The sequence below is a fragment of the Nicotiana tabacum genome, chromosome 24, assembly GCF_000715075.1.
Source record: "Nicotiana tabacum cultivar K326 chromosome 24, ASM71507v2, whole genome shotgun sequence".
NCBI classification, from domain to species: domain Eukaryota; kingdom Viridiplantae; phylum Streptophyta; class Magnoliopsida; order Solanales; family Solanaceae; genus Nicotiana; species Nicotiana tabacum.
The window spans coordinates 109,557,418-109,565,307 of record NC_134103.1 but is presented as its reverse complement, the minus strand read 5'-3'; the positions used below and the strand labels follow the sequence as shown (position 1 = coordinate 109,565,307).

Here is a 7,890-nt window from a genome sequence, read left to right as displayed (position 1 = left end):
ATATATAGTAAGATGTATATATAGTATATCTTAAGATGTATACTATCGAATATGACTTATAAACTATGTATATATATTATAGTATATATATACATCTTAAGATATATATATATATATATATATATATATATATACACACACACACACACACACACACACACACATACACACACACACACACACACACATATACTATATATACATAGTATATTCGATATACTCGATATACATATATATATATATAAGCTTATATATATACTATACTATACTATATATACATCTTAAGATATATAAGCTATATTCGATTTACTATATATACATCTTTAAGATATATATATATATATATATATACACACACTATACTATATATACATAGTATATAAGTCATATTCGATAGTATACATCTTAAGATATACTATATATACATCTTAAGATATATATATACATACACACACACTATACTATATATACATAGTATATAAGTCATATTCGATAGTATACATCTTAAGATATATATAATATATATAGTAAGATGTATATATATTATAGTATAGTATAGTATATACTATATATACAACTTAAGATATATAAGCTATATTCGATATATTCGATATACATATATATATATATATAAGCTTATATATATATATATACTATACTATACTATAATATATATACATCTTACTATATATAAGCTATATTCGATTTATATACTATATATACATCTTAAGATATACTATATATACATGTATATCTACTATACTATACTATATATATATCTAGTATATCTAGTATACTATGTATATATATTATATCTTAAGATGTATCAATTATGTTAAAACAGAAATCACCGTTTGACCGGGAACTGGACTTGTTTCACACCTCACATCTGACATTTATATGTCTGGAAGGTTTCCACCAGTTAAAGATTTCTATTTTAACATACTTGAGAATTCTTAATCTAGCTAATTCAGTACCCTTATATTTAAAGACTGGCGGTAATCCGCACAATCAGTAAGGATATAAGAATTGAAATATACTTAAATTTTATATATAGTTTAATGACTGTATGGAAGGTTAAAATCTTTACTCAAGCAATGGGCCTGTCGTAATATAATACATATTTTTATTGAGCCCATGTGTCTAGCAGTTCTAACCATGAAAGAAGATGCCCTTTTAACTCCTTTATCGGGCTGAGGTTCATGGCTGGCTAGACGAAGCCACTAAGGCAAAGCCAATAAGAGCAGTATTATATTAGACTGTACCAACCATCTTGACACCAAGTCAAAATTCTATATATAAAGTTCATTTATATTTTAATAGATGTCGTCTCTTTCATGGTTTATATAGGAGAGAAGTTAGATACTCAACATAGATATGATGTCTCTTAGCCGGACATCGTCACGGCCAGAGAGGAGAGACTAGAAGAAAAACTAACTAAGAAAGAAATGTGTACCTTGTGGCCAAGATGCAAGGCCCTGAAGATGAAGAACTGAAAACTTTATTTACTTGTTCTTCTGTTACAAAACTTCAAACTACAAACTCTTAATTACACTTGAAGAGAGAGAGAGAGAATTCTAGAGAGAGAGGGTCTCGGTTCGCTCCTTTTTCTTCTGAACGAATGAATCTTATAAATAGAAAAAGAAAGGAATCTATGAACAGTAAAAAGTGGGTCCTGTGGGTCCCTGTTACAGCGTTTTTACTATACAAAATAGTATTTTTACTGTTGAAACAGTGTATCTACTGTTGATGAACAGTGTATCTACTGTTTGAGTGGGTCCGGCGGCTTCACTGTGATGTGGGTCCGGCGGCTTCACTGGTTGAGTGGGGTCCAGCTGTTTCACTGTGCTGGTCTCTTTTCCGCTTCTTTCATTTTGCGGATGAATTCTTCTGTATTATGCAAATCTTCATCAGACAGTATTTTCTCTGATTCAAAAGGTTGAGAATCTTCAGCGATATCATCGTTGCTGGTTTCACTCTGCATAGAAGTGTCTGATTTCTCATATTGATTAATGGAATGAAGTAAATTTCTTTTGACCTCTTCCAAGTAGTTATTAATCATCTCTGCTTTATCTCCTTCTTGAAAGGAAATTCTTCTGGCAATATGCCTTACTGAACTGTCATCAATTACCTCTTTCTGAGGTTGGCTAGAATACTCTTGAATTTTTATTTCGATTGAATCCAAGAGTTCTTGACCATATAAAGTCTTCGTTTTGGGATCCTTCTTCATTAACTTGTCCCAAAAGTTGTTGTAAAAAGTCCTGTATAAGCATGAGACTTGTTCTTCGGTGAATCCGACTTCTGGATTCCATTTGTGTATCTAGGGAATAGAAAATTCCAGAAAGAAATAAATCTGATTAATTTTATCTGGGTAACATATATGATATGAGTGATATAAGTTGTTTAAAAAAGGGAAAATTTTTATCCATTCTTTGTATAATCTGAGAAATGGATCTGGTAAAATTTTTATTGTTGGACCGTGGTATGACCACCAGTTCAGAAACCAATTAGGAACAGCCTCTGCAAATATCTTTGCACATACTTTAATAAACCAGGTATGTTTGTGTCGATCATTATTGTAGTATAATACTTTATCAAATGCCTGGATATAATCCCAATAAGTAAAATTCATTCTAGATTTGTTAAGGCTTATCTGCCTTTCTTTCATTGTGAATATACCCCAATCTTTAACAGATATAATCTGTTTAATTATAATCTTCGAGAAGTTATAAACGCTCTTGTCTGTGCTATACCCAGAAAAGTGCTGAAAATCTGCACTGCCAGTACTGGTTAATATTGTTTTATAATAGGAGCGGGTTTTGTATGACTCACCCGGATAGTATAACCCATTTATTAAATACATTTGGAATATCTTCCACGGCTCTTCTTTTCTCTAAATGTCAGAGTTTTCTAAAATAAATATTATTTCTTTTTTAGACACTTTCTTATATGACTTGATATCATCATTGTCATCTTTTGTAATGGAAGCAAAAATATCACTTTGCTTGGCAGAACTATCTTTCTATTTTTGAGCAATCAAATAGGCCTGCAAATGTGCGTATAACGGGCTATCTTCTGGAATATCTTTCAGATGGACAGATGGTCCGATCGATGATTCTTCGCTGAGAGATATCCTCTCATTGGTTGAACTCTTTCTTTCCATTTGTATAACTGGGGAGTTTGATGTGGATCCGTATGACGATCCCGAAGGTGATGATCTTCCTCTGGACTATGGGGATGATCTTCCCCAATATCTTCCTCTTCCCCTACCCCAGGGGGGTTCCATCCTGTAAATATTCACGGGATAAGAAATCTGGCAGAGAATTATCAATTCCCTTTTTATATTATATTTCAAAATCAAAAGGGGCTAACTGAGCCTGCCATCTAGCAAATATCATTTTTGAGGCATCATGTTTACAGTCTTTGTTAAACATATATTTAACAGATTGTGCGTCAGTTTTTATCAAAAACTTTTGATTGTATAAGTCGTCCTGAAATTTTAAAACACATTTTACTATGGTTAACATTTCATGTGCCACAGTAGCGTATTTTCTCTGGGCTTCAGACCATTTACCAGAGTAGAATCTAATCAGATATTCATGTTTATCATTGGGATTAATCTGTTTCAAAATCCCTCCGTAACCAAAATTAGACGCATCAGTCTCTATAATCTTTTGCCATGCAAGACTAGCAAGAGTTAAGCAAGGTAAAGATTTAACACGTTGCTTAATATTTTTAACCAAAGTAGTATGACTATCAGTTCAAGGATTTTTATAATTCTTTTTTAGCCTATCATATAAGGGGGCTAAATCACGCGACAAATCTTTATAAAAAGGCGAAATATAATTTAAACTTCCCAAAAATCTTTGTAACTGAGTCTTATCAGTAATAACATCGGGAAATTTTGAAGCAAAATCTATCGATCTTTGAATAGGAGTAATTTTTCCTTGACAAATATAATGTCCTAAGAAACGAATGTTAGTTTGGAATAAACTCATTTTTTGTTTTGAGATAACCAAATCATTTTGTATAACAATTCTATTGAAAATGTCTAAATGCTTAATATGCATTTCAAGTGTTTTGGAAAATACCAAAATGTCATCGATATAAACAATGATGAAGTCTAGATAGGGGTTGAAAATATCATTCATAATGTTTTGGAATTCTGAAGGGGCATTCTTCAAACCAAAAGGCATAACATTCCATTCATATTGCCCAAATGGGACATTAAAAGTAGTTCTATAAGTATGCTCTTTAAATATTTGAATCTGCCAATATCCAGATTTTAAATCGAATTTTGAAAATATATTGGCATCATATAATCTAGACAATAAATCTCTTTTATTAGGAATAGGATACCTAACCCACTTCAAATATTTATTCAAGGGTTTATAATTAATGACCAATCTAGGAATACCACGTTCCCTTTCAGCTGCGTTATTAACATAAAAAGCTGTGCAAGACCAAGGAGATTTTGAGGGTTTTATCAAACCCTTTTGTAGCAAGCTATCAATCTCTTTTTTGCAAAATTCTACCAATTCTGCGTTCATCTGACAAGGTCGAGATTTAGTAGGAATATCATCCTCAGAGAAATTGTCTTCATATGGAAGAGTGACAATATACTTTTTTCGATTCCAAAAAGCACTAGGATGCTCAGCACAAATATCAATAGCAATCTGTTCGGAAATCAATTTGATTTTTTTCTGTACTTTAGTAGAATTCAAAGTATCAAATATATTCATACTAAACAATTCTAATTGTAAAGAATCAACATGTTTTTGCTTCATATCAATTAAAGCATTAATATCTCTAGTTACTGGATCAATAACAAAAGTATAACTAATCTCTTTATCTTTATAATGAGCAGTAAAACCTTTCGAGTCTATGCTAGTAAAAGGATAAATGGCATTAATAAACGGTGTTCCAAGTATAATTGGAGGGTATAACTGGTTTTTTACCAAGAAAAAAAAGTGAGGAATACAGATTTTATTCTGACAAATACCCGTATTAGAAAGCTTATACTTTATATCTAAAGCATATCCGGATGCAGATCTAACCATATGAGTAATTTTTTAAAAATATTTCGTAGGTATTAAACCTTCTTGAATACAGCTAACATCTGCTCCATTATCAATCATGGCAATGTTTGTAATAGAAAAACTATTATCAATGAGAATAGTACATTTAATATACCATTTATGAGCAGTAATAATTTGTGTCATTCCTAAAAACATATCATGTTTAGGATTAAAACTAATAGGTTTTTCTTCAATATTATTTTCAGAAATACCTATGTTTTTATCATTAGATTTCTCAGCTGGAGAATTGATTTTTTCAATCTGAGTAATCCTATGATCACAAATCATCTGATTCTGTTTAAGAGATTTGATCTCTCGTTTCAAGTTTTCAACTTCAACTTTTAAATCATCGAAAGAAGAATCTCTTGCTGGAATTGTATTTTTGTTTAACAGACGGTTATTAACCTCCAGTAAAGAATAAGGCGGGGAATATTCAAATTCTTTTTCAAAAGGTTTTACAAAATTAGAACTTGAACTAGCAGCCAAATTAATAATTTTTTCACGAAGTTTTTCATCAGTAACTTCTTTTAAAAGTTCTATCACATTATCAGATATAATAGTTTTCATATTCAAATTTTCAAATTGTGATTGTAATTTATAAAATTCATTATCACAAGCACATGTATCACCTTTGCAAGTTGTACAAGTATTATCAACATTTTTATCACTATCAGATAAATCAAGTAAATCTATTTCAGCTTCGGATTCTGACTCAGAATAATAATAATCCGATTCTGATCCAGAAGTGTATAACAAATCATAAACCTTATCATGTAACTCATCGTCTAGTCCTAAGGTTTTCAGCTTTTGAAGCTTATAATTCGGAGCTATATGGCCAAATTTACCATACTTATAACACTTAATGTCAGCTAGATCTCTCTTAGACCTATTTTTGGTAAATCTAGTGGCCTTACGATGGGCTTTCTTAGCTTCTCGTTCTTCTTTGGATCTATATCTAGATCTCTTTCTCCTATAAGGACTGTCTTGGTTAGGGTATCTATGATACTTATGTTTCTTCTTCTTATGAGTAGAAGTATCTGGTAATCCAAACTGAGCACAAAAATCTCCTAACTGGGATTTTTCTTTAAGCTTATCCATCTTAAGCTGTCTGGATAATCTTAATTCATTGCACAGATTTAATCCTTCCTGTGTGCAAATTCCTATCAATTTACCATATGTATAGTCTCTGTATGGAATTTCACCATAACTACCTCTTAAAATCTTTCTAACTCTTTCAGCAAATAAAGAGGGAAGGCCATCTATAAACTTAGCCTTCCAATGTTCAAGCTTATTTTCTGGTAGTTCCATCACTCTACTCATAAAAGTGTCTTTATACCATCTGAACTCACTTAAAGTCTTACATCTAAGGCTATTAAGGAAAGTACGAACAGTCTCATTCTGGTTGGTAAATCTACCATTAAAGTGTTCTAAAATAGTAAGAATAAGGGTATAAACGGCATCTTCTCTATTTGCTACTAGGGCCATGCCTAAGTTATCAACTCCTTCGTCAATGGTTTTAGAGTTAATAACCATTGCCCTATCTTTGACAGTCAAATAATTGTCCCACCAGCCACGCAGTTGGCCAGTAAAACCTGCAACAATTATTCTGCAAATATTTCTATCTGTATTTTTTATATTTTTACAGATAGTTGCATACATAAGCATTCTATGTACAAGAATAGTTAATTGTCTATCAGTCAAACCATCAAAATTCCATTCATAAATTTCGGAACCACTGTAAGACGTATTAGTCTGATTCCAATCACGTTCCTCTATTAAAACATCTTGAGGAGTAGGACGATTATAATAATAAGTTTGCATTCTGGGTTTATCAGCATATCTGCTATCCGCAAACTTACTATTCTTTTTGGGATAACTTCTGAGTTTATTAAACTCTAACAAAAATATTATTTTTATAATCAAAAGTAGCCTCCATTTTATCAGCAAAATCTTTTGATAAATCAATAGGTTTGATATTCAAACCGGATAACTTTTTATCAAGAAGTTCTTCTAAATCATTAAAAGATTTAAATTTAAAATCCTGAATCTCAGGAGGTCTTTGAATATGAGTAACAACAATTTGAGGTCCTGATTTACTTCCTGAAGTAGAGGCAATATCAGTTATTTTCTTGCTAGTACTCATATCTTTTATTAAAACTGTTAAATCTTCAAGTTTTTTATCAAGAAAACTAATCTGTTCTCCCAAAACTTTAACATATAAGCTCAAATAATTATTTTAAAAAATTAATTTATTAATTTTTGCGATGCTGACTGCAGCAACATCTTCATCAATAAATTTTCGAAATGCAGTAAAAGTAATACCTGTATTATTAGGTAAAACAAAAGGTGCTTGAGGAGGATAAATGGCTTTAGTAATATTGCCACTCCCGTCTTTATAAGATCTTTCTAAAACTTTTATAAAAAGTGGTAAATATGTGGTTATAAACCAAGGAACAAAGTACATAATTTGATTATGTAAAGCACAAGTTTCATAAAATTCTTGAGAAATATTGTTCAAATCTTCTTTACTATAAGTATCAAAAAACCAAGTTTTAAACCGGTTCCATTTATCACTGAAAAATTCTTTTTGAATATAACCTCTAGCTTGGGACCCTGGACTAAAATTAATTTAGTGTGGAATCATTTAAACATCATTTGGGTCAAAATCCATCTCGGACGCAGAAGGAATATCCTTATCAGAAATATTATCATTATCCTGAATAATATTTGTCTTGGGGTTAATCTTAACCCTTTCAACTGGCTTATCACCTACTTTAGTAGAAATTGTGTGTAAAGATGTAGCACGATTTCT

The 7,890-nt window shown here is 31.1% G+C and overlaps 1 pseudogene; it reads right to left on the bottom strand.

Annotated features, from left to right (window-relative positions):
- Positions 1 to 1,840: 1,840 nt before the first annotated feature.
- Positions 1,841 to 7,221, bottom strand: LOC142178392 (uncharacterized; annotated as a pseudogene).
- Positions 7,222 to 7,890: the final 669 nt, after the last annotated feature.